This window comes from Callithrix jacchus, chromosome 7 (genome assembly GCF_049354715.1).
Source record: "Callithrix jacchus isolate 240 chromosome 7, calJac240_pri, whole genome shotgun sequence".
NCBI lineage: Eukaryota > Metazoa > Chordata > Mammalia > Primates > Cebidae > Callithrix > Callithrix jacchus.
Window position 1 is genome coordinate 94,732,498 of NC_133508.1, and position 22,889 is coordinate 94,755,386.

At 39.5% G+C, this 22,889-nt stretch overlaps 1 protein-coding gene across 4 annotated transcripts in view; it reads right to left on the bottom strand.

The window, feature by feature from the left end:
* The window catches only part of DAB1 (DAB adaptor protein 1), a 1,273,242-nt gene that overhangs the window by 647,565 nt on the left and 602,788 nt on the right, over positions 1 to 22,889 (bottom strand). For 3 of the 4 annotated variants that reach the window (XM_078331988.1, XM_035253001.3, XM_078331966.1), the window contains exon 3: positions 19,663 to 19,736. The gene's annotated coding sequence lies outside the window, so the exon portion shown is untranslated. The remainder of the gene's footprint in view (positions 1 to 19,662; positions 19,737 to 22,889) is intronic. The other variant, XM_078331967.1, reaches the window with a different exon arrangement.

Here is a 22,889-nt window from a genome sequence, read left to right on the forward strand (position 1 = left end):
CTGGTCTTGAATTCGTGACCTAGTGATTAGCCCACCTTGGCCTCCCAAAGTGATGGGATTACAGGCACAAGCCACTGCGACGGGCATTACAATTCTTATGAGTAGTTCTCTACTCTGTATTGCACTACAGGAAAGTGACACATTTACTGTTACATGTTTCAAAAATTTGGAGCTTGTTAGAAAAGATTACTAAAGATATGTCAAAAACACATACATTTCTTATAAATGGCCAGCAGCTATTTGTGCCTTAACAGCATGAATATTTATAGACTGATGTAGATTTCATGTGACCACTGGCTGCAGTGTTTGTGTGAAAAACCCACCCACCTACCGTTAATTAGGGGAACACACCTGAGTGCTCTAGGGCCCTGTGGAAGTGAGGAGGGGAGAGAGAAACTGCAGGACTGGCCAGGAGCTAACACAACCTAAGTATGAAGGAGAGAGAGGAAGAGTTTTGAAACATATTAGTTTTCTAAGGCTACCATAACAAATCATTCAACCACTTTGAATCGTAATTGGCTTATTAGTAAAATGGGATAATATGAACTAATTGGTAGGAGTGTGTCTGAGTTAAATGGAAAAACTCATGTCAAGAGCCTCCTACAGGCTCAAGTCTTTCACAGTGCTGCCTAGGTAGTTAGAACTTCAATCTCCAGATACCTCAAGAACCTGGAAAAAAAAATCTGAACTGATTCAGAAACACCTGACCTGCCAGAAGGAGGCCTTCTAGACCCATGGCAGCAAGGAGGTATTGTCATAGCATTACAAAGGTTGAGGGTTTTTTCCCCCTTTAAAAAATTACATCAGGGCTCCTCTGAGTTCAAATGAAATGCATTCCCATGATAATACTCAGAGCTTAATGTTCATAACATTTCAGAATAAAAAAATCAGTTCTGTGTTTACTTTGTGCTTATTAAACAGGAAAAAGATGAAAGGAGCAAATAGAGGAAAGACAACCAAGATTATTTCCAATTTCTTGATATATCCCTTCCACCTGGATGCTTTGATAATGGCATGGCAGCGAACAAAGTCTGAGGCTACATGAGACTCAAAAATAAGAGGGAGAAATCACTGAGTTCTGTCATCCAGATAGTTCATTTGCTGGGCAACAAACAGCCAAAGGAACAAATATCAGGGGAACCGATTTCAGTTTTCAATTGTCTTAAGTTTTCACAGACCCATAGAATTGCAGGTGGGAGAAGATCTTGAAAGGTCATGTGGAACCCGTGCAAATTTTAAAACTCCTCATGTCACTTATTTTTAAGAATGATGAAAAAAGAAATGTTATAACTTGCTGTGAGAGTCCATTGTCCATTCTAGTGTTCAATAATCCTCACCTTGGGAAAATTGTCTCTTAAAGCTAAGTGATTATTTCTGTGAGAAGAAATGTCAGTTATTTGTTTCACCCTAAGGGTAGATAACATGGGGTCTACTTATATAAAAGGGTGGGTTTATCTACTAAGAGATAGCAAAAGTTACTCTGTTTTTAGAATCCAAAGAACTGAGTTCAAATCTTAATGCTGACACTTGCTAGCCACATGACTCCATGCTAATTACTTCACTTTCTGAGCACCGTTGAATAAAATGGGGTCCTGGCCTCAAGGCATCCTAGGCACCCCATGTGAGGAGGAAGGAGGAGTGGTATTAACATATACTCTGCTATTTTACCACTGAAATATCCATGGATTTTTTTGGTGTGCTATATTTGTTACTTTTAACTCCAAAATTCTAGATATTAATATCTGTAGAGTAAGATCAACAATTTAATTATCCAAATTATGTGAAAAGACAGACTGATACAAAATCTGCAAGTCTAGGCAGGTCCAGACCATCATGAATTGTAATAAGCAACCATATTGCAGTCCTGCAAAGCTCCTATTGAAAGAATAATTATTACTACAGTTCAAAAAAATTCTGAGAAAATAGAATATGAATGTGATAGTATGGAAATGGATACAGGGAGATGCATCAGAGTCACCAGCTACACATAATAAAAATACAGAAGATGTAGACCTATCAAATATATTTTCTTTGGTGGGGATAGGCGGGAAACATAGCTCCCTGTCAATACAAAACTGTCTTTATTGGGTTGGGCATGGGAGGAAGGGTTATTCAAATAAGAATTCAAAATTATCAAATAAGAAATAAAATTATTTAAAGATGAAATTCAGAGGAAAATATTTAGGGTTAGCTCTTAAGTGTCTCCTCACCATTCTTCTGAATATTCACAAAATCACCAAAAGAAGTGTTTTCAGCAGCAAGAAAAGGTTGCATAAAAATATGTGTGCAATTAATTGATGTCACTTGAATCATTTCATTATTTAATTAGCACATTTTAAAAAGGGCAAACAACATTTTTATTTTCAATTTCCGTAATTAACTCATTTTTCTAGTTTATATGCTATCTCGTTTATGGTTTGAATATTTTACTTAGTGATTTACAGCTACAAATAATTTATATTTCAGTTATGTTTACCTTTTGTAAAATTTCCCTGATATTTATAATATCTTTATATGTTTTCATATTTGAAGTATATTAAATAGCTTTATTTCTTTGAGCCTTTTGCTATACAAATTTTGTGTACTTTCAAAATAAAATACTGATAGTATGTAAAATAAAAATTGAAATAACAGAATTGTTACCTTGTTGCAGTATTGCAATCACTAAAATGGAGTTAGCAAACTGAGATTGACATGACATTGGGCAGGGAAATGTACCAGACACACAGGAGGGGTCAGTAGCCCTAATCAGCAGAGGCAAAGAAGAGTGACTTTTTTATTACTCAAGGCTGATCCCTTCCCTGTTCTATGTTAGCAGGACACAGGGCCCTCTGATACATGGTAATCAGGTATTAACATCAGGAAAGGTATCCGAGTTATTAATCAGGGAAGTGGGAAAAGGTGGTATTAGGCACAACAAATATTCCATTGAAGGCTTCTGAGGGAACCGTCTGCAGAGAGTAGGAGATATTGTCTGTGGTATGTGGAACTTAGGGAGGCCACCTTATATACCTAAATTGAAGAACTGCTGTAAGAATTAAATATTAGAGAGTCTCCAAAGGATTCTTATAATAATCCCACATGTGTGAGATTATTATAATCTAGTGCTGCATAGGTGTGGATCTTGGTGCAAATTCTATTCTAGTATAAATTATTAGTGGAGTACTACTCTAGTATAAAATATTTCCAGATGTTTCTAAAATAAAGTGTTATTTAAAAAAGAAAAAAATATTTCCTTTCAGAGTGTTTGTGTGTGTTTATCATGAGTGGACTTCCAGTTTAACATGGAATTAGGATCAGCCACAGCAGATGCAAGGTTTCAGTGTCAATACTCTATGAGACTAGAAGCAGAAGGGAAAGTGGTAGGTGAGTAGCATGGTGGAGGAAGCGAAAACTCTAAGATTGGATGGAGATGGGGTTGGGTGCCATCAATAAATTCACAAATTCACTGTAGAAATTCGGCACCAGGAATACATAGACAGAGGAAGGTTGGATGGAGTTGAAACAGTGGGGAGGAGAATTGTGTGAGAGTTGTGAGGTGAAGGGAAACTCAGGAGAATGGAATTCTTACCCATGGTAAGAGAAAGTCAAGAGGTAACACCTGAAATTGACAAATCAAAAGCTAGCAATATAAGGAGTAAGATAACAGAAAAAAATGTTAAAATAAACGTTTCAGTGTGGTAGTTGTATGGGAAGTAAGGAATTGTTATTCTCTGACATGAGTTGTAGTGCTATGTGTTTTAAATGCGTCATATGGATAATTTTCTTTTAAATTTAAGATAAATAGAATGTACTAGATTCAAAAGTAGTTCTTATTATGCTCTGTTAGATAAGACCAAAGATACGATCAAAATGGGAAAGGTTAGTAATACGATTTTTCTAAAGTAGACAATAAGTATTCAGTAAACATGTCTTATCATTATGTTCTACAGTTAAGAATATTATTCTCTAAATCATGCTCAAAGCTATGTATCAAGTATGTCAGGATCTGAGCCCCTGAGTAGAGCTCTCTCATCTTAGTTGTGGCCTAATGGAAGAGCAAGATCTGGAGCAGCTGTGTCCTGTTGTCTAAGACTGCAAGGCCGGGGCTGTGGGGAAAGGAGGGGGCTAAGATGACACTTCCCATTTAGGGGTTCTCAAACTTGAGCGTGCATCCGAATAACCTGGAGGGCTTGTGAAAACAGAGGGCTGGCCTCACTCCCAGGGTTTCTGATTTAGTGGGTTTGGGATGAAGCCTGAGTCTGTTTCTAGTAAGTTCCCAGGTGATGCTGATGCTGCTGAACCTGAGACCACACATGGAGAATCATTGGCCAATGTGAGGTGGGCAAGTGGAGAGCAAGGGCAGGCTGCTGAGGATCGGCTGAAGGAAGAATCCTGTTCCTGGAAAGGTGTTTGAATAAGCTTTGTGCTGGGAAGGGAGAGACAGAGTGGGGAATCTAGGTGTCCTATATATTTTCTAAGGCTGGCATTGTAACGTCTTTTAATAATCTCCTTGGCTCAGCCCAAGAATCTCTACTTTAAAGAAATGTCTGATCCCTACAATTCTAATAACATGTGCCCAGAAGAGAGCCCACTGAAGAAAGTCTGAAAAATAGATTCAATTATCCTTCTCCACTATTGAACCTAAGCTATGCCATTAGAGGAAAGGAGAGAGCCGGAGTGAAACACACACACATTTTGCCAGGTATCTAAGAAGAAAGAGAATAGGTACAAAGAAGCGGACCTAACCTGGGAGTGACTGAACAATCTTTTAAAAATGATTAGGTCACATAACACTTGTCGATATTTTTAATGGCCATACTAATTTGCTTTATCAGTCAAAATTTTCTGTCTTACAAGAGTCTGTTGAGATCAGACTTGCAAATGTAATCTTAAAGTATGCCATGGCTGAGGCATCCTGGACCGGGGTTAATTTAGGCAGTTAGTGCACAAAGGCAGGGAAGTTGACAGTAAGAAATCCTAGGTTCAAGACTTGCCTCTTTAAAGAAGAGCATATGACAGATTTTTAGGTCAGCTTGGTGTGACCCTGAAGAGTTAACATCTCATAGCCTCAGTGATCTCATCCTCAAAATGAAGACGATAATGTAAGATTTAGCATAGTACCTGGCACACAGCATTGTGCTGAAAGAATGTGAGCTATAATAGCAGACAAAAACAAGCTCTTTCAAGCCAGATGAGGGTTCAGATCTGGGCTGTCACTTAATAGTGGCTCCCCTTGGGCAAGTTATTGAACCTTTCTAAGGTGTAATTGTGTTAAAATGGGAATAATAATATATAATCTTTTAGGATTACTCTAAGGATTAAATGAAAGCAAATATGATAGTATGCATATCCCTTGGCAATATTAAAAACCCCACAAATGAAATGATCACTACAGATATGAAACCTAACCCTTATAAGTACTAGTTTTCCTAATGTGTAAAAATAGAACAAATATCCACCCTACCCTCTTCCAGATTTGGTTTGAAGCTGAAATAAGATAATTAAAAGAAAGAAACTTCATTCATTCAACAAATGTTTTTTGTGCATCTTTTGTGTGCCAGGACTGTTCTAAGTGCCAGCAATAACCTTGTAATCAAAAAGGTATAATGAAATTCTTGTCTTTGGGAGATTATACTTCTCCCACTAGAACGGAGGAGGAAAAGAGGAATAAACAAGTAAATACATAATAGCAGGTGGTGGAAATGTTTTAGATAAAACTTAAACAAGGTACAGAGTATGGAGGTATAGCAATGGGGTGGGGAGGGTATACTATTTTATATAAGGTGGTCGAAGAAGAAATAGCCAATAAATGGCATTTGAGCAGAGATCTGAAGGTTATAAGGGGTAAGCCATGCAGATGTCTGGAGTACAGTCCAAAAGCCAGTTCAACATCCCTGAGATGGGAGCATGTTGGCTGTATTCATGGAGGTACAGGGGATCAGGCTGCTGATAGCAGCTGATGGAAGTGAGGAGAAGTGTGCCATGAATCACACGGGAATTTGCAGTTATGAACTGAATTGTGTCTCCCCAAATTCATAAGTTGAAGCCCCAATGCAAATGTGATGTTATTCAGAGATAGGGTTTTTAGGGAGATAAGTAAGGTAAATGAGGTAGTAAGGGCAGCACTCAATCCAGGGATCCCCAGCCCCCAGGCCATTGACTGGTAGCAGTTAATGGCATGTTAGGAACCGGACTGTAGAGTGGGAGGTGAGCAGCAGGGAAGCAAGCGAAGCTTCATCTGTATTAACAGCCACTCCCCATTGCTCACATTACCTCCTGAGCTCCGCCTCCTATCAGATCACATGCGGCATTAGGTTGAACCCTACAGTGAACTGCACATGAGAGGAATCTAGGTTGCATGCTCCTTATAAGACTCTGCTGCCTAATGATCTGTCACTGTCTCCCATCACTCTCAGTTGCAGGAAAACAAGCTCAGGCTCCCACTGATTCTACATTATGGCTAGTTATAGAATTATTTCATTATATATTGCAATGTAGTAATAATAGAAATAAATTACACAATAAATGTAATGCACTTGAATCACCCCGAGACCATCCCCCTGACCCTCGTCATGGAAAATTTGTCTTCCACGAAACCAGTCCCTGATGCCAAAAAGGATGGGGATCACTGTTCTAATCTAATACAATGGTGTCCTTATAAGAAAATGAAGACACCAGAGCACTCTCTCCCACTCTGCCCGGAACGTACACAGAGGAAAGGCCATGTGAGGCCAAGTGGGAAGGTGACTCCCTACAAGTCAGGAAGAGAGCCCTCACCAGAAACCAAATTTGCTGACATCTCCATCTTGAACCTCCTGCTTCCAGAATTGTGAGAAAAATAAACATCTGTTGTTTAAGCCACCTGGTCTGTGGTATTTTGTTATGGCAGCCCAAGCAGACTGGTACACCATACAAGGACTTCAAGATGGACTGTCATTAGAGGACTTCAAACAAGGACAGGAGGACATTTGAGAGGATACTATTCTTTTGTGTGTAAAATATGGGCACAAAGTTAAAAGCTAAGTGATCAGTCAGGAGGTTCTTGAAATAATCCAGATGAACTGTGATAGGAGCTTTGACCAGCATACTAGCGTCAGAGAAGTTGGTGAGTAGTGGCTGAATCCTGAATGCAGTTTGCAGGTAGAGCCAATAAAATGTGCTCGTGGGTGGGATATGGGGTGTATAAAAGATGGGGAGGGTCCAAAGTGGCTCCAAGGTTTCTGACCGAGCACCTGGAAGACTGGAGTTGCCATTCACTAAGATGGAGAAGGTTGTGGAACGAATAGCTGGGGTAGATAACCAAGAATTTAGTTCTGAATTTTCTTGGAGTTTGAGTTGCCAGCAGGCATCCAATGGAGATGTCTGAGGATACATATGAAGTTCTAAGTTCAAGGAAGTGACAGGATCAGAGAGAAATATGGATGGATAATATAAATATGGATATCATCAGCATATGGATGGTAGTTAACGAGACAGGATGATCAAAATTTTAAAAAAGTTACATATTTGTAAAGCATATTTGTAAAGCTGTGCCTTTGCATATCCTTCAGTGTGCAAGGTTTTCTTTTTACAGCAATCTCATAATATTTTTCCTCTTTGTGCCTTACTAATAATATATCACACCATTTAAAAATGGGATAAGATTAGATACTTACTATCTACTAATACTTTACATATTTTGCTCTTCCCATAACATATTACAGAAACATCTCAGTTGCCAAATCTATTGATAGGTTTGTCACCTATGTCACACTTAACTGTGTCTTGGGTATTGTGCCAGCAACTGGGGAAATAATGAAAAAAATGCATTCTCAGCTTCAATGAGTCATATATTTTCCATGGAGTGTTGTCAGCGTAATGATAAAGATATGCACAAGGAATTGTGGAATTCCAGGGGAAATGTGCCTAATTCGTCCTTCAGGAGCCAGCAAATAATTCCCAAACACACCTGCATATACCTACCACTCAGCTCAAACCCAGGCACCATCTGCTCTGGGTTTGAGCTGAGTGGTAGGTATATGCAGGTGTGTGTAGGGGTAGTTGAGGTCGTCATGCAGTCTGAGCACCAGCACAGGGCTGAAAGCACAGCTTGGTATGTGTATCAAAACCAAGGCAGGTCGGCAGGTGGGGGTAACATGGGAGGCAGGGTTGATAAAGATAGGATGCTTGGACTTAGACAAGGGCCAGGGTAGGAAGATCTTCAAATTCCATATCAGGGAGCATGAATCAACTTCAGTTTTGGACAGGAGGCAGAGTGTAAGGGGGCATTAAATGTTTTTAGCAAGGCGAGTGCTTACAAATTAGTAGTAGGCATCAGAGTCATCTTAAGGCAATAACAACAAAGAGTGGAACGTCGTTGTGTTATGAAGGTGTCCTCATATAGAACTGATAAAGATAAAAACTTACAAGGAAACCAGTCTTCAACAATAGGGAAATGACTAAATGAATTTCACTGGATCTACTTAATAATGGAGAATTTACTCAATGGAATATTATTCAGTCATTTACAGTGATGGTACTGAGAGTATTTGGCAGCAGAGAGAAACACTTTCGGCACGGGTAAAACAAACTGGGCTTTATATTTGTATGTAAAATCTGATACTAGTCATATAAAATGAAATATAAAAACGTATAGTGTAAAAACTAAAAGAAATATACCCAAATGAGGGATGATGGTTGTATTTTGTCTTTTTCTTAATTGCTAAACTCCATGGAATATGTTTAGATTAGTTTTAACATTAAAATTCATGAATGCATAAATAAAAAGGTACTTACAAAACCATGGCACTTTGTTACTTTTGATTAATAAAAACAATAAATCATGTGTAATAACTTTATTAGAGTTAAATGAGGAGATAAAAATCAGTGTTTTTTTTTTTTCATTTTATAAAGTATACTTTTTCAGCAGTTCTGGGCAACCAGTGTGAGATGATATGGCTGAGATATGTTGAGAATAATGTCCTTTGCAATGGTGTGTAAGTCTCTGCTCTTCCCCGGACCCCAGCATACAAACCATCCTTCTCCCAGTGTCTTTGGCTTAGATCTCACACAAATGCTCACATCATCATTACTCAGCTGAGGTTTTAACCTCATCTCAATAATCTGTATTGCTGGAGGGAAAGGTCTAATGTTCAGGATAATCACCTGTTTCTTAATCCACGGGAATCAAAGACACAGTTCATGTTTCTAAGGAGTCTGCCTAATAAGCTGGACTTCAGAAGACACCAAAGCAATGAGGGAAGGGGTTTGAGGAATACGTGGTTCACCAAATGGCAAAGACAGGTAAGGGCATTCTAGATAAAAGAAATGGTGTAGAATGGGTTAGATCTTTTCTTGTAACAGTCACAGGTAATCCAGCATGGCTGGAAACAAATACAAGGGTGTGAGTGTGGGGTGTGTGTGTGTGTGTGTGTGTGTGGGTGGGTGGGTGTTGAAAGAAGGTGGGAATGGAAAGGGAGGATTCTACATACAAGGCCAGGAACTTTAAAAGAATTTTAGTAAAGAACTTTAAAGTCTCCAATAATGAACTTTTCCAGTTCCAGTAGGCAAAGGGGAGCCACTGAAAAGTTTTAGACAGAGGAATAGATAGCCTTTTCGTATTTTTAACTGAGCAGGATACTCTGAGGGCGGTGTGAGGGAGTGTTTGGAAGGAGTGAGACTGGAGTTGGAGCACTTAAGAAGCTTTTGAGAAAACAGTGTGACCATGAACTAAGGCAAAGGCCGCAGGTACGCTGTCTTTCATTAAATGAACACTTACTGAGCATGTGCTGTATATTGTGCTCAGCACTCAGTTTTCCCTGTGAAAAGGGTTACGGACAAGGTCCCTGACCTCAGGGTGCTTACATTCTAACATACTGGAAAGGGAAGAAAATGTTTGAGTCTGTTTCAGAGACGGAATCAACAACTACTCTAGATACTCCCTTCAGTGCTGAAAAGACAAACCAAACCACAAAAATCACATTAGATAGGTCATCTTTCTAAAACTTGTCGTATTCATCCTCCTAATTTCAGATAAAAGACAGGACTCCAAAATACTTGGAATAGTCAGGCTTTAGAGGCATGGGCTTTCTCCTTAGCATGTGAAGTTGGAAGCTCTTGGTTTGAGTGGTTCCATCAAAGGCCATAGTCTGCAGAAGCATGGTGCAAGAGGAAGCAGAGGCTGTGGGCAGAAGATGATGAGTGCAGAAGCCGGTCCCGTGCATCACAGGCTTTGCTCTGTGTGTCATTTGCTATGTGACTTAATGCGAGTTATTCATCACTAGGGGACTCAAATTCCTCATCTGTCAAAAAGGAAACTGAAATAGATCATCTCTGAGATTCCTTAGATTTCTAAAATATTCTGATTCATTTTTTTGTTACAATTTCCAGTGAGGTGGTATACTCCAATTAATATTTTATATCTAAATGTATTATATTAACTTATGTTTCTATAATCATTTATACTTTACCAAATATTTTCACATATATGTTACCTCTTACTCTTCACAACCACTTCTAATTTCCTTCTTATTACAGGTAAAGGAATTGAGGCTAAATGAATGAGGGGGGTGACCCAAGAAATCAAGCCCACGTAGCTAACAAGTGGCAAAGGGAGCCTTCAGTTAGATTTTCCGCTTCAAAGCAGGCTCTCTATCCACTTCAAAAAGCTTATTTCACTCCCCTGAGAGCCCATTCCCTTGTTCTAATCAATCCATGTTTAGGATGTAACAACTCAAATAGGGTATTAGATAAGTTAAATGGGTTCAGCACTAAGAACTCACTAAAAGAGAAGAATGGCTGCATTTTATTGAACCTAATTTGTGAGCCATCTGGGAGCATTACCTTCAATGGGACACCCAGAACTAGTGTCCCCAGCTCAGACACTGATAAATAAAGACACCAGCATTAGGGTAACATTAGAGCCACAGAGAGGTAAAGAATATATGGGCATGCAAGCTCAGGAGAGCCTTTTTATTTTTCCTGAATGCACTTACAGAAAGAGACATGATTGGCTTAAATGATGGCTGCCGTTAGACAAAATTCCTATAGAAATGTCCTTTGGAAGAATCATCTTGCAGCACATTGGACACTCCCACAGTGTTTGGTATCTGAGTAACTTAATCCTGGTGATGTGTTCAAACTGACTCTTGGCATTAGTGAGTTAATTAGTGTCGTAATTTCCTAATCCTTAAAACATAATAATTTCCTCTAAGGACAAAATGAGCAAACTGAGGCCTGGGAGTAGAGGTGGGATGGGTGTGGTGGGGTTAGCTCATTGCAGGGGAGCCAGCCAGCAGAGATTTCTGTTTCATACAGGCAGAGATTTCTTCTTCTCCACCTCACTCCCTTTCCAATTTCTATTTTTTTTTTCTTTTGAGTTTTGCTCTGAAGCCAGACTGGAGTGCAGTGGCAAATATTGGCTTACGGCTACCTCCGACTCCCTGGTTCAAGCTATTCTCCAGCCTCAGCCTCCCAAGCGGCTGACATTACAGGCATGTGCCACCATGCACAGCTAATTTTTGTATTTTTAGTAGAGAAGGGGTTTAGCCATGTTGGCCAGGATGGTCTCGATCTCCTGACCTCATGATCCACCCGCCTTGGCCTCCCAAAGTGCTGGGATTACAGGCATGAGCCACTGTGCCCGGCCTGATCTTATATTCTTATACCTGACTTAGGCTAAGTTCCTGGCTTCTCCATGGATAAATCTCAATGTTCTCTGGTGAAACTCTCTTCCAGTTCCTTCTTTCTATGATTCAGTACTCCCAGCATAATCTCTGAATAATACTTGTGTCAGGCTTATTTGTCTATGATCTGTCCAGAACAGATACTCTGCAAAGTCTGGTTGTTGGTATTCAAATCTCTTCCTTTCCCCTCTTATTATCTATTCTCTCATCCTGTATCCTTCTCTTCCTCCTTCCTTCCAAGAAGTACTTAAGCACTTAGAGAGAGCACCTATTCAATTATAGGCTCTGAGACTTAGGGAAATTGTGAGCAGATCACAAATTTCATCCACATAGGTCTGAGTTCGAGTCCTAGTTCAACAATTCACCAGCTGTGTGACTATAAGCAAACTGCTTCACCTCTCTGATCTTCTGCTTCTTTAGTTATAAATGCAGATAACGATAGCTTTCTCACATATCCTGGGTCTGATTAATCATCACTAGTATATGGAAGTGATTTTTTTTTAAGTTTTCAGAGCTAGGTGCTAGAAATAATGATGCAAAACAATCAAAAAACAACCGAAAAACATGTCTCAGCCCCATAGGAAAATGTAAAGATTGAGAGGAAAATGCAAACAGACAAATATAATTATACCATATTAAGTGATTTAATGAAGAATCTCCCGTTCCCCAAAGGACACAGACATTCCATACAGGAAGATTGCTGGTATTATTTATCTATTGGAAGCTGACTCCTAGCCCTTAGGTGCCTACTCTGATGTTGCTTGTCCCAAGCAGTAGGGAGCCTGTGTTGACCAGACGCCCTGGAGCATCTCATTACACATCTGGCACCAGTCTGCAATAACAAGATCCACTTCCACAGCTCTTCCCTCTACTCTACCTCTTTGCTCAGCCTTCTTGATCTGAGCTTATTATCTATCCCCTCCCTCCCTCAAGCCCTGATCTCTCTTATCAACCCTAGGTGTCTCTTGGATCAAATTCATTTTCTCCCCAACACTAAAAATAAAAATCCTCATGTTACAACTCCATCCGTTGCCTGGAGATAACATTCGGCTCTTCACACACAGGCAGACCTTCTCCAGCTGTGCCAATTTAATCCTGTTCTGTTGCTTCCTTCATTTTGAACAGGATACCTTTGGCAGGTGAGGTGTTATGAACATCAGCGTGTTAAATCTTTAGAGAATAATTCTCCTGGGCATTTTTTTTGTTCCATTTCATTTTGTCCCAGATGCTGTCATAATGTCTGCTGATATTGCTAGACTTTCTCCACGAGTTCCTTGGCAATTCATTAGGACCTGTGCCCCTCACACAAACGTTACTTGAGCACCAACCATGTGATAGATGCTGGACTATAGCACTTGTTTGATACTTGTAAGACAGGCAGGATATGTGTTTGGGGAGGACAGTGGGGGGAAAACCAGCAATTTCTTCAACTTTGGCGGTCGTTCATGTATAAATGCTTACAGGGGAGCAGAGTGAGGCTTGGTCATCAATGTGGATTTCAGCTGTCACCTTTTATCCTCCACATCTTTGTCTGGGGGCATATACTGCCAATTATGGAGATGTTTTCTAGCCAGGTTTGTGTACTCACAATTGGTTGCCTGTGCTGCACATTACGAATAAGATATTCCTAGAGTTACCTCTTCACCTTGCATGGATATACCCTCTGCTTGAGAGGCCAGGGGCTCTTGTCTTTGAATGGATAGTTATATGATTCATTCATAACGATTTCATTTGTATATACTTAATTCCATCACTTGTCTGTGTTCCTTTTTAAAAGGCTCTTACTTGGAGCTTTTAGTTTCTTATTTGTAGTCAGATTTATAATAGATTGTTCTGTCATATCTATTTTTGCATTTGCTTTTATGTTAGTTTTAACTGGTTTAAACCAGAGAATGTTTATTCTTTTGTATTTCAGTGTTTTCCCATTTTTAGTCAGTTTTGTGATATTTTTGATATATAAGTACTTTTGATGTATACTCTTATTTTAAAAGGAACCACTCCATATTCAATTTCTTCAGAAATAATTTAGACAAAAATTTACTGTGGTAGATCCTGAATAATATACAAATTTATTACTACTTCAAGATATTTATTTTTGTTAAAAAAATAAGTGTCCTGATTTGCCACTCCATTATGAGTTCTTAAGCTGAACACTTGGTCACAACTGGAACTTCCTAACCTAGGCTTGAGCTAATCCAAGGTTGGGTAGATGGATTCAAGTTTGAAGGATCTCAAACATCTAGGACTGCTCAGGTTTCAGTGGACTCAGAGAAGGTCTTAAAATATGCTGGTCAACGATTAGTGTGCCCATTTCTCAACCAAGAAAACTGAGGCCCTTAGAAGCTAAATAAACAAGTGCAGTCAACATTACACTTCTGATTCTAAATTCTGTGATTCCCTCTCTTTTCTCTATATCACCTTGTACCTTGCCAACATTCAGAATCAAGGTATTATCTTCCAAAGGCACAGAAAGGATGAAGAGGAAACAAGTCTGGGGAAATGGAATGGTCCGAAGAGCCTCTCTAGCATAGTACTATTTATGGGATTTATTTTACGAGGATCCTGATTCTGAAGGTCAAAAATGGTGAGAAACTGGAGAGAATGAACTGGAATGGGTGAGGTCTGTGGCAATGAGAGGCGGTGAGAGGCTTTAGGGCTAATCGGGGCACAAATCCAGGGCTGAGAGAGGCACAAGTCCAAAACAGAAAGTAGGATATATTTTGGATTACAAGGTTAATTTCTGTTTCTCTGTATTACAGAATAGGGAATCATAGAGGGGAGCCAGAAAACAAATGGGCTGCCTTATGAAGTAGGGAATTCCCTATTATAACAAGCTCATGCCTGTCTGAATCAGTCAGAGTTCCACCAGAGAAGGAGAAACAACCACTTGTAGATGATGTATATGTGCAAGGACATATGTGTGTGTATGCATATATATGTGTACATACACACACCCACATGCATACACACATATGTACATACACACATATATAATCTCTTAGTGATTGGTTCTGCTCCACTAATGAATACATGACTACATTATATGTAATATATATATATATATATATATATTTTATAACTATATATGCATTATGTATTTACTAGAGCGATTTGGCCTTATGCAATTGTGGGAGCTGGTTAAGCAGCCTGTAAGTCTGTTGTCTCGCATCTGATGTTGGAGCTTGAAGTCCACTGGGCAGGCCATTAGGAAGGGAAAATGGATTTAAAGGGGGAAATTGAGAGCAGCCCAGAATCTGGAAGCACGGGCTGAATCCCATGACAATGAATGAGAACTCTGGTTTTTACTGCTTCCCGGCTTGATGATGTGGGTGACTTGTAGAAGCCAGAGTCTTTTGTCAAAGAGCTAAGCACACACATCTGGACATGGCCATGGAGAAGCTGAAGGAGAATCCAGGGAGGGGGAAAGCAGTTGCAGGCACATATGCTGCTTCATACCTCCAAGGTTCATCTCCATCCACAGATGAGCAACAGCATGTGAGCTACAGGACGGCTGCCACCTCCCTTCTACCCTCGTGTATCCCCCAAGTCTCCCTGTGGCCTACCTAACTGAAAACATGCCAAGAAACCAGATTCTCAGTAATGTAATTCAATCCAGTCACATTGGTATATTACAAAGTTACCATGCTATCCAGGAAGGAATACTGTAGCTGGCAGAGGGCTGACTGAGATGCTTTCTGGAGGCCCAGAGGAAGCTTAAAAACATGGCAGGCCTTCTGACTGTTTAGCACTGAGGTCATTCTCCTGCCAGGGAGGGCTCCCTGTGCACCCAGGGATTTAGCTGCTGTCAGTGTGTCTGTCCCAAGAAATTTTCATTTTATAAGACCAGCTATAGAGTAGGAAAGAGGCTCCTCAGCTTCTGCCTTCCTTGTCAAAAGATCAGCATATCTGCCCTTTGCATTTTAAGAGTTTACAATCATATGTGTTTATTATTATGAGCAGTAATAACTGCTGACATTATAAATTGAGGTCATGTAATGTTCCAGACCCTTTCACATGCATTATTTTAAGGCTTACAGCAATCATGTATGGAAAGTATTACTGCTACCTTCATTCTCCTGATGCGAAACTGAAGTTTAAAGAGATTGATTTGGTCAGTGTCAGACAGCTGTTATGTCTTGGGGCAGAGATTTCAATCTATACTGCTGAGCCCCTTAACCTTGACCCAGGCAGGAACACAGAGATTTGAATCTAAGACATTCAGCTTTGAAAAGCTACATCATCACTACCACCAAAAGTAGCAGATAAGAAAGGGGAAATTACCACCTGGTTAAGAGACCTCTCAAAGTTTTTACAGTTGAGGCCTGGGTATCTAGAATCTCCTACTTTCTTTCAAGTTGAAAATGTACAATTCTATGAGAAGGAAGAAGGAAAGTAGAAGGGAAAGTAGGGGAAATCAGAGAAAATGAAAACAAAGAGGTATATAGGAGGCATTAAAGGGAAGAATTGAAGAAGGGGGAGAAAAGAAAAAATAGCAAGAAAACATTTTCCTGTCTTATTACCATCTTATTACCTAAATGGGAAAGGTATACTGTCTCACCCCTAACGGCTGCAGATGAACATAAAGATGGACAAACCAAAACAATATAATAAATGAATAACCAATAGCTCAATTATGCTGAAGACTTTCAAGTAATTTTAAAAGGTAATGGTGAAACAAAACAAAGAACACAACACCTCAAAAGAACACTAAGGAACGGAGATAGCTGCTTTAGCAACGATTCAGAATGCATCCTGAGCCTTCTCAGGACAGGTCCCTGGGCTACCACAAGGGTGGCTAATGAGGACAGGCAGGTAGTCTACCATGTTCACGCCTAGGACACAACAATACAATGAAAGCCTTTGAAAATCATTGAGTGCATGCAGGTGTACAAAACTCTGGGCGCTGCTGGGCATGGTGGCTAATGCCTGTCAATTCCAACACTTTGGAAGGCTGAGGCAGGAGAATTGCTAGAACCCAAGAGTTTGAGACCAGCCTGAGCCACATAGCAAGACCCTATCTCTATATACAAATGAAAAAATTATCTGGGTATGATGGTGCATGCCTGTAGTCCTAGCTACTTGGGAGGCTGAGGTAGGAGGATCGCTTGAGCCCAGGAGGTTGAGGCTGCAGTGAGCCAAGATCATGCCACTGCATTCCAGCATGGGTGACAGAACAAGACCCCATCTCAAAACAAAACAGAAAAGAAACCCCCAAATACTCTGGTTGCTGAAGAAATGTAACAAGCCAAGTGTGTGTCTCTGTAACCAACTGTGGCTCAGTGCTGCTGTATGCAGCTGGTCTTCTGTGGAATGTCTGCCTTGAACCCTTCTCACCCAGAACAGAGTGCTTATCATTTGAGGACCAGCTCAAATAACACTCTTTCCCAGCAAAGTTCCAAGCATTGCTCTTCTGGGCTCATTTCTGTCTGTTCTATATGATTATTGTTTAACTTACTGAGCTTCTTGTGGGGAGAGATTTTATCCTCCCCTTTTTTACATTTCCATTAATGACAGTAAACGCACCTGGGGAACACTCAAGTGTGGAGTCACTGTACTGCTCCCTATTCTACATGCTTGCCACCTGGGCTACTGAAGCCTGGAAGTCCTCCTTGCAAAGGACTCTCAGAGCTCTCTTTTCTTCTTTAGCTCCACTGACACTGCCCTAGTTTACTTCGTCATCTCTTCGCAGGGATGGATGAATAACCTTCAAACATTGCCTCCACTACCTTCAGCAATGCATAATTTTGTCAGTGATGCACCTTCAAATAAATAATGTATTTCCATTTCAAAAGCACAGGATGTTTTCTAGTTGGAGAGGTGGTAACTCCTTGGGACTGCCTCTGGAGGTGAGCATTCAGGCGTCCCACCTTCTCCAAGGATAGGCTTCACTTACTTATTTTCCTTTTCCCCAAACCACATAAATAACATCTCACTAGAGAAGTCCTCAGGTCAACATTTGCTCTTCCTTCTTTGGTTTGCTGATTCACTATTCCTAATTGAACAAGCTGGGAGGATACTGCTGAGCCCCTTAAGCTTGACCCAGGCAGGAACACAGAAACCACTGAGTTTCCTCCATGTTTAAGAATGAATAATTTTAAAACAGAATATGCCAATAGGTGATAAGAATACCACACACCCAGATGCTATTTCCATCCTTCAAAGCTCTTTTGGCACATTGACCTTAACAATCACAGAAGATAGATATTGCTGTCCCTGCTTTATAAATTGTCCAACAGAGGCTGGAATGGTGACTTGGGTGGGGCCTCATAGAGGCATAACGGCAGAGGGCAGAATAAAACATTAAATTTCCGAATCTAGGTAAGCCACATGTATGAGAAAGGTTTTACTCCATTGCTCTCAATGCTTACTGATTTTAAACTTTTAAGTCATCACGAATCTATATATTCTCAACCTCTGTCTATAGGCAGAATACATTAAAGAGATTTATTAGACAGGCAATCTAGAAAAGATGACTGTTTTCAGAAGCTACTGCTCCCTAGTCCTCCGTAGGTAGAAAACCTTAATTTGTCTTCTCAAATTCACTCTACCTCAGAGAATAGCTTTGTGGAGGGAAAGGCAATAATAAAAGATCAAACTTGGTCCAGCATCAAATGATCAGCCTCTTCTCTCTTTTGTGGTAAATTACAGGCTTTCCCTAGGTCCAGCAATTACTTACATGGTGAAGCTCATCTGAATAACCTGGGCAGCCTATGGTGGTGGTGGAGGTGGGGGCAAGTGTCCCCCTATCCTGACTCTGTTTCTCACTGAACTCTACTCATTAGAGGAGGCTGGGGTGCAAATCAGCTTAACATGTCAATAAGCCACCAAGGAAATGCAAAAATTGACAGCTGAGGAATCCCAGCTCCCAAACTCCTCCACTATAGAAACCCTCAGAAAAAAAGTTTCTCAGCCTCCTCACCAGGTCACTTAAATGAATAGTGACATTTGAGTCCCTCAGAGTAATTAATTTCCTCTGTCTCCGATAGCTTCTCATATTTTTAATGAATTTTTACAAGTCTCAGATCCTCCAACCTCCCGCTCCTTCTCCAGTCCCGTTGTTCCCCAAGGTCCCATAACAAATAGCTCCCACTTGTATTTGCCTTGCAAACTCACATAAACTAGAAATGATAAATACATTATCTGGGCTTTTAATGGACCATTGTTTAATTTTCTATGCTTGTCTGGCTGGGGAAGAGATGAATATTACCTTGTGGAGAATAAGATTTCTATTCCATTTAAGGGGGGTTAGGGGTAATCTATGGCAGAAAAGCAACGCTCTGTTCATCCTAATAGGCAGCACTGCTAATTAAAAGTGTTGGAAGGGACATTCATCCACTAGTCTGTGATTCATTCAGCATTATCCCTGGTAAACAAGAAATAGATATTGGAATGAATGCTTCCAATTTGTCAAAAGAATAGGCGTTTTCAATTGTGCCTTCTTGGCTCCTGTATGAAGTACATAATTCAGTGTTGCCATCATTTAAAAGTTTAGGACATCAAAATAACAGTACTTTCCCCTTATGCTCATAAATCTCCAGGTCTGTTTTCCATGTTTCTGCATTTATCTTACATGTTGTTTGACTTTATTTTCCACAGTTGAGAAGAGTTACTTCTGTTGGTAAATACATTGAAATGGGTGGTGGGGTGGAGGGGTGCATTTCAGAAAGAGAGCTAACATAGTTCTGTTGAAAATCAAGCCAACCTGAGATAATGTATTAGAAGAGGCTAAAACAGAGGCAGAAAAACCTAAGGATCCTAATGATATTTACTAGGTACTTAAAGAAAATACAAAAGAGAATCAATATTCTCCGCTAACCACAAACACAAATTCAACTAGAGAAAAGCAACCCAAAGCACCAATTCCAAAGGCTCCACGAACCCTCTGACGTGTTTCAAGAAGGAACACAAAATACAAAAGCTACCACTTTGAGAGAACCCAGAGATATTTGTGGGAAATTTTTCCAAAGAGAAAGATTTTTCTCCTACCAGCAATACCCAGCCAGACTCAAATATTTACCTTTGTTTTGTGCAAAAGAGTTCTTCAATCATGAAGACTTACAGCCAAGGCTCACCACCATGTCTTGCTGACTGCTGAAAACAAAAAACACATGATATTAAAAAAAAAGGAAACATTAATTATTGAATGGTCTTGTTTTTCTTCTCTCTCAGTCAAGAAACATTTACTAACTTCCTACCACACAACAGACACGGAATAGAGAGATGGATAAAATAAAAATACAACTGACAAAAAGTCAAATACAGACCATTGTGCATGTTAGGCAAGAGGTAGTCACAGAATGCCTCTTAGAAGAGAGTCAGGATACTTGTGTGTGTTTGCATCTGAGACACATACATATGCACAGATATACACATCTACACAGACACCAAAGATGTTAAGAATTTGTAAAGAACTTCCCCACATTGTAATTTGTCTGACTTTCTAAAGGGCTTGGGCTCTTGCTCTGTGATCAGTAAAGGGGCAGGCACTGGAGAAAACGCTGAGTCTTAAAAACAATCAGACCCTTTAATCTGTAATTCAGTTTCTGGATTCCTTCTCCTTCTCCTTCTTCTATTTTTTTATATAGACAAGGTCTCACTCTGTTGCCCACGCTGAAGTGTGCAGTGCAGTGGTACAATCATGGCTCACTGCAGCCTCAACTTCCTGGGCTCATGCAATCCTGCCTCAGTCTCTCAAGTAGCTGAGACTACAGGTGTGTTATCATGCCTGGCTAATTTTTGCATTTTTTTCTGTAGAGACAGGATTTCACCATGTTGCCCAGGCTGGCTGAATTCCTTCTTAAGGAAAAAATTATGAATGTAGACTGGTATTTATGCACAGGGATATTCATCATAGGGTTATTTGTAAGAAGGAAATACCCAATAGAGGAATAATAAAATGAATGCTGGTATTTTTACATAGGAGGATGATATGTACATATAAACATAATTTTGTAAATGTTCAAGATAAAGAAAATATATTTTGTATAATATAACAAAATTGTTGATAAAATTTAAGCTCATCTATGGGTTGGTCCTTAAAACTAACAGTGGTCATCTTTGTAGTATGATTGTAGATTATTTTCTCTTGCTTCCTTATGCTTTCTACATTTTCTACAGAGATCATGCATTATTTTTCCAGACAGAAAATAAGCAAACAGAAGTTTCAACTCCAATATCACAATTTCTGTACCACTTCTCTCAATTAGTTGGAGACTCCCTATTCCCCAAAAATACCTCCATTCTGAAGGTAACACTGCACTGGAATTATCCGTTTTCATCTCTGCCTCCCTTGGTTGTGAGCTCCTCTGATGATGTTTTTATGCCTTATTAAACTTTGCTTCCCATGAACCTATTCAGAGACTGGCACAATTGCCATTCCATCAATGTGTGTTGCCTAAGGGAGGAATGAGTGAATGAACAAAAGAATTAATTAATGAAATTGACCTGACTAAAATTATATTAAGAACATTGTTCATTCAAAATAATCAGTGACAATAAAAAGTGATGTTCCATTTGGATTCATAAAAGATACAAGAAGATGGAAAGCAGAGAGGTAGCAATTTTTCAGAGAAGTCAGTAAAACTGAAAAAAAAAAGAGCTTATGGTTAAAAATATACACACACACACAAACTCAATATAATAAAATATCACAGCCTAGTGATTTTCCAATGTACTCCAAGACTAAGAATCTGTTTAAGGCAGAAATACTTATCTAGTAAAAATATTCCATTATAACAACTCAGTTACTTTACAGATTTGGAGTGACATACACATAAACCGAGTAGAGGCTTGTTATCAGTTTTAATCAGAAATGGCTGGTTGACTCCATTACAGGATAGATTATTATAGTGTTTTCTAGAAATTATTATTAAAGTTACAGGATAGATTATTATAGTGTTTTTTAGAAATTCAACTTAGTCTACTCATAAAACTAGTGATATATAGTCAGGATATTAATATACAGTAACATTTTTCTGGAGATAGACCTGGTTTGCATCCCATTTTTGTCGTTTAAGGGTTAGGTAATCTTAAGCAAGTTATTTAACCTCTCTAAGCCTCAGTTTTCTTATATGTAAGGTGGGATTCTAAGTCCAACCTGATAGAGTTATTGTAGAAAACAAACAAATGACAGAAAACATGGAATTCAAAACAGGCTTCAAGTTTGTGTCTTTTTATGTAAAGACCCGGAGCTCTTAAACGCACATCAATCTTCCTTTATATTATATGCTATAAAGTATGCTAAGCACTATATATATATTTTCTCATTTAATCCTCATTATATTTGTTATTAGTGAAACTTCCTTTGCAAAAATCCTATCAGTGGGAAAATTATGGCAGTGGGGTTGATCAGACCTGGCCAACTCCCTTCTTGGCTTTAGTCTTCAAGCTGCCCTTAATTATTCCTGGATTTAAACCAAGGTGACTCTGGGAGAAATTTAATTTATAGTTTAAATGATAGTAGCCTTCCCAAAACCCAACCGCCCTTGTAAAGCTAATGAGAGACCAGAAGGCTAGGAGGATAGAGGAACCTGAATTTTGCTAAGGTGTAGACAAATGCTTGCCAGCCATTATTTCAAAGTTCACAAGATATGCAACTTCCCTAATTACTCCTGCAGATAACATCACTATTGCAGAATCTAAGATTGGCCTTTAAAAATATCTTCTCAGATTTTTTTGCATGTCTGATGATGGATGGCTCCCATTGGAACCAGCAGCCATTCCTGTGACCTCACCTGTGACCAGCACTGCAGAAGGGCTGTTTCTGACACCCATATGATTGTACCCCCAATCCATCAGCAGCAAGCACCCATTGCTCTAGCCACTCCCACTCCTTCCCCCAAACTACCTTTGAAAAATCCTGCTCCAAAATGCTCTAGGAGGTTGATTTGCGTAATAATAAAATCTCAGTCTTGCGTTAGCTGACTCTATGTGTAAAACACTCTCCATTGCAATTCCCCTGCCTTGATAAATTGGTTCCATCTAGGCAGCAAGCAAGAATGTAACCACTGGGTGGTTCCATTAGGAGGTCCTGTTTTCTACCTTATAATCCTTCTGACTTCCGTAAAATTGGTAGAACTGTCCCCTCTCATTTCTTACTTTAGTTATTTAATTCTTCTCTCATTTTTTCTCTATCTAGCTAAAGATCTGTAAATTTTGTTGATCTCTTTAAAGAACCAATGTGGTTTCATTTATTTTCTCTGTTCCTTTTCCATTCTCTATTTTGTTTCTCTTATGTTTACACTT